The sequence below is a fragment of the Dipodomys merriami genome, unplaced genomic scaffold (genome assembly GCF_024711535.1).
Source record: "Dipodomys merriami isolate MVZ:Mamm:240054 unplaced genomic scaffold, mDipMer1.0.p SCAF_435, whole genome shotgun sequence".
NCBI classification, from domain to species: domain Eukaryota; kingdom Metazoa; phylum Chordata; class Mammalia; order Rodentia; family Heteromyidae; genus Dipodomys; species Dipodomys merriami.
The window spans coordinates 715,492-722,473 of record NW_027205993.1 but is presented as its reverse complement, the minus strand read 5'-3'; the positions used below and the strand labels follow the sequence as shown (position 1 = coordinate 722,473).

Genomic DNA, 6,982 nt, shown 5'->3' with positions numbered 1-6,982 from the left:
GACCGGACCCCCCCCCAAAAAAAAAAAAAACCAAACAAACAGAAAAGCTCACTGACATGAAATGTTCAGACTCTGAGTTTTGTTTGTGTTTATTCTCTACCTGTGCTGAAGTTTTAGAATTGAAATATTAAGATATTTGCCTGTTTGCTACTCTGAGTTGTAATATTTTCTACTTTACGATGGTTTTATTAATAGGTTAGATTGTATCTCTGAAAGGAGCGCTATTCTTGGTCAGATTTATTTTAGAGATAAGTAAGAGCTAATTTAATTCTCTGGCATATAATGAATACCTCTAATCTTGGCCAAAGTCTTCCAAGTTAGGAATTTACTAATTTCAATATGAAAAAGTGCTTTAAGAGTTCAAACACACACAATTTATAGAAATCTTTTGTAAAGACTAATTTATGCCAGCTAACATGAAGGGATGGGTGGGGTAGGGGGCGATGAGGGAAAAATGATGGAAGGGGTAATATTGGCCAAGATTTCACAAACTGACACGTTGAATTGGAACTCTCTTATATAACTACTTAAAGATAATTAAAAATAATTTTTAAAAATGCTAATCTCAAAAAGTACATTCCAAAAATGAAGATTAAAAAAACTTGCAAAACTGGGGCTGGGAAGGTGGCTCAGTGGCAGAGCGCTTGCCTTGCATGCCTGAGGCCCTGGGTTCGATTCCTCAGCACCACATAAGCAAAAAGAAAAAAAGCCAGAAGTGGCGCTGTGGCTCAAGTGGTAGAGCGCTAGCCTTGAGCTGAAGAGCTGAGGGACAGCGTCCAGGCCCAGAGTTCAGGCCCCATGACCGGACCCCAAAAAAAAAAACAAAACAAAAAAAACTTACAAAATTAAAAAAAGACTAATTTAGTAACATTTTACTCTCTGTGCTTTTAGTATTAAGTATAATCATTTTCTTCCTTGGGTATGCACTTCCAAACTGTCTTCTGGCTAGCATAATTTCTACTCCTTGTTAAGGTAGTAAAAAAATGTAAATTTGTGTAAACAAATAGTTACTCTGACAAACTTTATTTTAACTGTAATTATATGGAGAGGGAGAGGGGGAAAGGAGCAAGTAATGAGAGGGTAAATATGACTGAAGTTCATTATGTGTGTATGTGAAAATAACATACTGACATATATTATAAATTGTTCAGAAAGAGAAGGATTAAGAAAGATTAATAATAATAAAAAAAAGAAAGATTAACATATGCCAGGGGCTGGTAGCTCACGCCTATAATCCTAGCTACTCAGGAGGCTGAGATCTGAGGATCACGGTTCAAAGCCAACCCAGGCAAGGAAATCTGTGACATTCTTATCTCCAATTAATCACAGAAAATGCCAAAAGTGACACTGTGGCTCAAGTGGTAGAGTGCTAGCCTTGAGCAAAAGGAGCTTAGGGAAAACGCTCAGGCCTAGAGTTCAAGCCCCAGGACCGGCAAAAGAAAGGAGAGAGAGAGAGAGAGGAGAGAGAGAGAGAGGGAGAGAGAGAGAGAGAGAGAGAGAGAGAGAGAGAGAGAGAGAGAGAGAGAGAGAGAGAGAGAGAGAGAGAGAGAGAGAGAGGGGAAGGAAGGAAGAAAGAAAGAAAGAAAAGAAAGAAAGACAAATGGTGCCAAAGTATATTATATCCAGATATGGAAATAGCACAATGAAACTCCTTTATACAATTAATTTACAATAAGGAAAAAGAAACAGTAATTATGTTTTGCAGTATATCAATGGAAGAGTTTCAAAATCCTTACACCTTGAACTGGCAGGGGGTGGAGCTTAGTGATGGAGCATTTATTTAGACCCTAGACTCTCAGCACCAAAATAAAACAAACAAAAATAAATTTTGGATGAATTCTAAATTGAGTCAATCGTGGATAGGATAGCCATTCAATTCTCAACTCAGCTCTAAGTCAAAACACAGAAACATTAAGCACAGTTTATTTTCTTAATTTATTAAAAACAATATTTAAAATAATATTAAAAATAATAAAATAAAAATAATATTAAAAATATTGCCATGGCGGAGGTGCAGCAGCTCCGGGTGCTGGAGGCGGTGGATTCCATGCTGAAGAGTGTGGAGAGAGACAATATCTGCAAGATGCAGGGCCTCATGTTCCGGTGCAGTGCCACCTGCTGTGAAGATAACCAGGTGTCCATGCAACAGGTGCACCAGTGCATCGAGCGCTGCCGTGCACCTCTGGCTCAAGCACAGGCCTTGGTGACCAGTGAGTTGGAAAAGTTCCAGGACCGCTTGGCCCCATGCACCATGCATTGTAATGACAAAGCCAAAGATTCAATAGATGCAGGGAATAAGGAGCTTCAGGTGAAACGGCAGCTGGACAGTTGTGTGACCAAGTGTGTGGATGACCACATGCACCTCATCCCAACTATGACCAAGAAGATGAAGGAGTCTCTCTCATCCACTGGAAAATAAAAGTCTTTGCTAGTGATCATATGGCTTGGGGTAGAGGATATATTTAATAAGAAAAATGGGAATTTTAGTCTTTTAAGCAAAGTTTAAAATGAAGAAACTATGGCAACAATTTTAAGGCATATTTCACTTCCCTGGGGACCCTGGTTCTTTTATGTTTTAATTATAGAAAGTGAAATGGAAAAAACTGGTGCTAAAATTTCAGTCATGATAGCATGGGAGAATGTTCTAGAGCCTAAATTTTATGTGGCAAGTGCTTTTCTTGGCAGTAGATATCTTCCATGTACCAAGCTAGAGATCCTCCAAGTACCAGATTCTTCTTACTACACAAGATGCAACAGGTTGGCCCGTTCCTATAACCCAACTCTAATCTGGTGAAGTTTGAGGAGGGTGTGTCTGTTGCCAACTCCTGTTTACTATAAGTATCACGACACCAATTTCCATGAATTATAAAGCAAATTCCAGTAGATCAATAATTTAGAAGGGGAAAAATGCTTCTGGATCTTCAGTTTTGCTTGGTTTTGTTTTATATACAAGAGCATGAGATAGTTTTAAGATATAGACTTGGAAGAAACAATAATTTGAATGGGAACTTGAATGGTTCCTTTGGCCATTAAGATATAAATTTGAAATTCTGACATTGCATTTTTCAGCCTGGAGACCATTGCAAAATCATAAACATCAGTGTCACACTTGAGGGTGGAAAGCAGAGCTTCCTCCACTAGCTAATAAGCCCTGAGGCTTTTTGTGGCAGACTGATGGATGGTTTTGACAGTAATACTTCCCATTGCAAGGAAAAGGGATACATAAATATAGCATTTTATAATAAACACTAAAATAGGAACTATTGTCTAGTTGAGAGAATTGTAACATACTGGAATCCAAAAGCCCTCAATTTTGTAGAATAGAATGGAATACAAGCCTAAACCTAACATTATTTATTTAGCCCCTGAATGAAGAGCCTAATTGATATCATCCCATGGGTACAGGGAGGTCAAAAATTAAGCAACTTGAGCTAAGAAAAGCTGCAACAACCTTATAGCAAAGAACATAGACACAGACTCATTACCAAATACCAGTTTGCCTGGAGTCTTTACTACATGTGGTGTTCCTGCCCTAGCAAAGCATAGCATGGAGACCATGTTTTTTTATTTTTAACCAACTTATTACTTGAAATTTTAATATAGCCTGTTTGCTGTGACAAGGCTGATATTTTCCTAGTGGTATGATTTTTAAATGACCTTATATTGCTTTCCCACTATCTAGATGATGACTATTTAATTTTCCCAATATGCTTCTTGTTATACGTGAAATAAATTTCTTATGATATCCAAAGAAATGGAAAAAATAATATTTCATATATTTTGTTTGGTGATATTCGGGTTTGAACTGAAGACCATGTGCTTACTATGTTGGCACTCTAGCACTTAAGCCATACCTGCAGCTGAGAACAGTTTTGAGTTTATGGATTTTTGTCTCTTTATAATGATAATGATACTAAATACTTTTTTTTTTCTTTTTCTTTTTTTGTCAGTTGTGGGGCTTTAACTCAGGGCCTAGGCACTGTCCTTGAGCTCTTTTGCACAAGACTAGTGTTCTTACCACTCTGAGCCATAGCACCACTTCCAGTTTTGTTGGTTAATTGGACATAAAAGTCTCACAGACTTTCCTGCCCAGATTGGCTTTGAACTGAGATCCACAGATCCCAATCTCCTGAGTAGCTAGGATTACAGGTATGAGCCACGAGTACTGTGCTTGATACTAAATTCTTTTTTTTCCTTTTTTCCTTTTTCTTTTCTTGCTTTTTTTTTTTTTTTTTGTTGGTCATGGGGCCTGAACTCTGGGCCTGGGCGTTGTCCCTCAGTTCTTCAGCTCAAGGCTAGTGCTCTATCACTTGAGCTACAGCACCACTTCTGGCCTTTTCTGCTTATGTGGTGCTGAGGAATCGAACCCAGGGCCTCATGCATGCAAGGCAAGCGCTCTACCACTGAGCTACCTTTCCAGCCCCACTAAATTATTTTTTTGTTTTGTTTTGTTTTTGTTTTCCGGTTGTGGGGCTTGATCTCTGGGCTCAGGTGCTATCCTGAGTTCTTCAGCTCAAGGTTTGTACTCTACCACTTGAGCAACAATGCCACTTCCAGCTTTTTCTGTTTATGTGGTATGAGGAATTGAACCCAGTGCTTCATGCATGCTAGACAAGCACTCTACCACTGAGCCATATTCCCAGCCCCTTGATACTAAATTCTTAAATGAAAACAATCTTAGTAAAGTCCAATTTGGCAGAGTTTGAGCAAAGAATAATTCTAGAATCAGGTTCTTCAGAGCCAGAAGACATTGTAAGAACTTCAGCCTGAAATGCTGAAAGTATTTTATGGACAGGAAACAGGAGAGAGGTCAAGGACGTGGTTGATTATGGCTAGTTGTTTGGCCTTATTTGTATCAGCTAGCTGACTGTGAGAGATGACAGCTCAGCTGGGGCCGAGACCCAGCTTGTTGTCATGACAGTGCTCAAGTGGTCTTCAGTTAGTTTGAGAAATTAAGTTGCCAAATTTAATATATATAAACATACATATACAACATATACGTATATGTACATACATATACATATACATATGTATATATAATTATTAACAAACATTTTTGCCACCTCAAGAGGTTAACTATTAAGAAAGTATATGGGGGCGGGGGGGGGGCTGGGAAGGTAGCTCAGTGGTAGAGTGCTTGCATTGAGCTGAAGAGCTCAGGGACAGTGCCCAGGCCCAGAGTTCAAGCTCCATACTGACAAAAAAAAAAAGAAAGAAGGAAAGAAGGAAAGAAGGAAAGAAAGAAAGAAAGAAGGAATGAAAGAAAGAAAGAAAGAAAGAAAGAAAGAAAGAAAGAAAGAAAGAAAGAAAGAAAAAAGAAAGAAAGAAAGAAAGAAAGAGAAAGGAAGGAAGGAAGGAAGGAAGGAAGGAAGGAAGGAAGGAAGGAAGGAAGGAAGGGAAGGAGGGAGGGAGGGAGGGAGGGAAGGGGCTGGGAAGGTGGCTCAGTGGTAGAGCGCTTGCCTTGCATGCCCGAGGCCCTGGGTTCGATTCCTAAGCACCACATAAGCAAAAGGAAAAAGCCGAAAGTGGCGTTGTGGCTCAAGTGGTAGAGCGCTAGCCTTGAGCTGAAGAGCTGAGGGACAGTGCCCAGGCCCAGAGTTCAGGCCCCACTACCGGACCAAAAAAAAAAAAAAGAAAGAAAAAAGAAAGTATATGGGGGGCTGGGCTCCCAGGCCCAGAGTTCAGGCCCCACGACCAGAACAAAAAAAAAAAAAATGAAAGAAAGAAAGAAAAGAAAGAAAGAAAGTATATGGGCCTGGGCTCCCATAGCTCACACCTGTAATCCTACCTATTCAGGAGGATGAGATCTAAGGATCCTGGTTCAAAGCCAGCCTGGGCAGGAAAGTCTTACCTCCAATTAACCACCAGAAAACTGAAAGTGGCACTGTAGCTCAAATAGAACACTAACCTTGAGCTGAAGAGCTCAGGCACAGTGCGCAGGCCCAAAGTTCAAGCCCCATGACTGACAAAAAAAAAAGAATATGGGGGTTCTGAGAGTGTGGCTTAGTGGTAGAGTGCTTGCCTAGCATATATGAAACCCTGGTTTTGATTCCTCAGTACCACATAAACAGAAAAAGCCAAAAGTGGTGCTGTGGCTCAAGTGATAGAACACTAACCTTGAGCAAAAGATGTTCAGGGACAGTGCAGTGCCCAGGCTCTGAGTTCAAGCCCTAGGACTGACCAAAAAAAAAAAAAGAATATGGATATACAAAGTTGTGGTTTTACAAAAGTAATTTTATTCATGTGTTAATGTTAGCTAATATTTGATAAATTCATTTTTATAATCTTTTCAAATAGAACTTTGGTATTAAACATTATACTGACACAAAACTAGAATTTGTCCTTTTCTATGCTAAAATGACAATATTTTTCTTGGAATATGAAAGAGTTAAGGTTCTTGTCAATCATTCTGCCTCTTAGGTTTATTTATTGGAAGGTGGCTCAGTGGTAGAGCACTTGCCTTGCATGTCTGAGGCCCTGGGTTCGATTCCTCAGCACCACATAAGCAGAAAAGGCCAGAAGTGGTGCTGTGGCTCAAGTGGTAGAGCGCCAGCCTTGAGCTGAAGAGCTGAGGGACAACGCCCAGGCCCAGAGTTCAGGCCCCATGACCGGACCAAAAATAAATAAATAAATAAAATAATAAAATAAAATTTAAAATTGTTTTCAGTCAGGAATGGTGGTTCACACCTATAATTCCAATTACAGGCTGACGCAGGAGGATCTCGAATTCAAGACCAACTTCAATTAATAGCAAGACCCTGTCTCAAAAAACAAAATTAGAAAAAAATTCAAATGTTGGGATATTGCTCAGTTGAGTGCTTGCCTAGTATGCAAGAAATCCTGAACTCAATCCTCAGAACCACAAAATGAAATCATTTATTGTCTCCTTAGTTAAATAGGATAGCTAAATATTGCTTTGCAGGGATTCATGATTCCACTTTTTACTTTGTCACAGTGTGTGTGTGTGTGTGTGTGTGTGTGT

General features: G+C 39.5%; 1 pseudogene; it reads left to right on the top strand.

The window, feature by feature from the left end:
• Nucleotides 1–2,002: 2,002 nt before the first annotated feature.
• LOC138807836 (protein FAM136A pseudogene) lies at nucleotides 2,003–2,430 on the top strand (annotated as a pseudogene).
• The last annotated feature ends 4,552 nt before the right edge of the window (nucleotides 2,431–6,982 follow it).